The sequence below is a fragment of the Procambarus clarkii genome, chromosome 67 (genome assembly GCF_040958095.1).
Source record: "Procambarus clarkii isolate CNS0578487 chromosome 67, FALCON_Pclarkii_2.0, whole genome shotgun sequence".
NCBI lineage: Eukaryota > Metazoa > Arthropoda > Malacostraca > Decapoda > Cambaridae > Procambarus > Procambarus clarkii.
The window spans coordinates 16,582,554-16,584,764 of NC_091216.1; positions in this window are offsets into that span (position 1 = coordinate 16,582,554).

Below are 2,211 nucleotides of genomic sequence, written 5' to 3' on the forward strand. Positions count from 1 at the left end.
CACTGGGCCAAGAGGACAACTCTCCCCTGGCAAGTTTCCAAGCGAGTCAGGACCTGGAGCAACAGCTGAACTGGGGAAAGAGAGATACAGAAACCCCCACCTCGACCAGTCCTGCCGAAAGGCATCAACCCCGACAGCCTCGCAGTCGGGGAAGGGCGCCACATACAGGGGAAGGAGCCGCGACCATGCCAATGAAGAGGTCTACCTCGGGGCGACCGAATGTCCGGCAAAGCCAACTGAAGGAGTTGGCGTCGACCGTCTATTCCGTGGAGAGGGGAACGAAATGGGACAGGCCGTTGGCCAAGACATTGGACACTTCCCACTTCCCGCACATGAACGGCCAGGAGAGCCAAACCCCGAGAACTCAGCAGACGAGCCACCCGAAGCGAGCAGCCCCAAAGTGCCAAGGACCGCATCGACCCCCCCCCCCCGGTTCAAGCAATGAACCACCGGGGAGCAGTACAAATGAAGCCGGATCATCGATCCGTGGGTGACTCGAACCCTCTGAAGCGCAAACCACATCGCCGCGAACTCCCACACCGTGCTGTGGGCTCGACGAAAGGACGAACCCCACCGCCCCCGGCCGGCCTGATGAGCACTGGTCGCAAAACCCCAGCCAAGAGACGACGTGATCCGTGACGGATCATATCGTCATCCGTGATCATATCGAGCGAGGGCTCAGGCAGGCGCCAAGACACCGAACCCCCCCGAAAAACCCGAAGAGAAAGCCGGCGAAACAGCAACCAACGCAAGGCCCCCGGGGGTTGAACCCAGCTATCGTGAGAGAGGTGGATGGAATGTCCCTGATGGAACCAGAACAGCCGACGAAGCCAAACCCAACCCAGTGGATAGACCCACATCGCGAAGTTCAGGTTCCCGCACAAACCCTTGAGCAACCTCCAGGTGACCCGGGAGCCCCTCAGAAACAGGTGCAAGCGGGACCGCACCCAGAGGAGAGACTCCGGAGGAAGAGACAAGGTAACGGTCCAAGAGTCCCACACAAGACCCAGCCACGACCGAACCTGGGAGGGCACCAGATGGGACTTCCTCCAGTTCACCAAGAACCCAAACCCGGCGATCTTGTTAAGAACCAAATCCCTGGCTAGCAGACAACTGGACCGGCTTGGAGCCCACACCAGCCAGTCGTCAAGGTAGGCCAACACCCGAACACCTAAAAGACGCAGACGGGTCACCACGCCCCGGGTAAGTCATGTGAACACGCGAGGCGCCAAATTCAACCCGAACGGGAGACAACGAAAGCGGTAACCTTGACGCCGCACAACAAAACCAAGCCAGTCCCTGAACAATGGATAAACCGGGACATGCCAATAAGCGTCCTGGAAGTCCAGGGACACCATCCAAGAACCCGGCACCAACACGACCCGAACCAAAGAGATAGGTAGCCATCCGAATGGAGGGGCAATGAACCCATGGGTTCAGACGGGACAAGTCCAGAATGAACCTCAGGTCCGCACAGTCCCGTCTCGGTACTGGAAACAGACTGGAAACCCATCTGAGGGATGTCGTCGTTTTGATGACGCCCAAGCGAACCCACTCCAAGACAACTTGACGGAGTGCAGGAGAAGCAGCTTGCCCACCCAACCCCAAACACCCCAAAGGAAGAGGGGCCACCCAACACCACCACAGATCGAAGGAAACGACCCAAAACGCCCACAAATCGTGGGACCAGGCGTGAGCAAACAGCGCAAGCCTCCCCCCATTGCCCCGTCAATGGGGTGAACCGTGAAAGGGCCGGCGCCCCTTACGAGACCCAGAGTACAGGGCGAACGCCGCGTCGACCAGCTGAAGGCGGGTCAGAAGGCAGAGCCATGCCAGAACCTGGCGCCAGTGGCCTACCACAAGGAGAGGAACCCCAAGCCCTGGCACGACTCCTCCGGGTAGGCCCCCACCGAGACCCCCGGAGAACCAACAAGTCTGACATCGGATGGCAACTGGCCGAAGCAGCCTGAATATACTGCTCTAAGGTCACAGGAGCAAAAAGTAGAGGACAGAATGGCGAAGACATCCTAAGAGCCAGGGCTCAAGCCGATTACAAAGAGGAGGCAAGCACCGCCTGTCGACACGCGAGCCGGGAAGCGTAAAACTGGGCAACCGCATCCCGCAAGATCGGCCGCAAACAGCTTTAACAAAGCAGCCGACGTGCGAGCAGCTGAGCTCAAGGCACTGGACCCCAGAACGGCCCCGAGCACC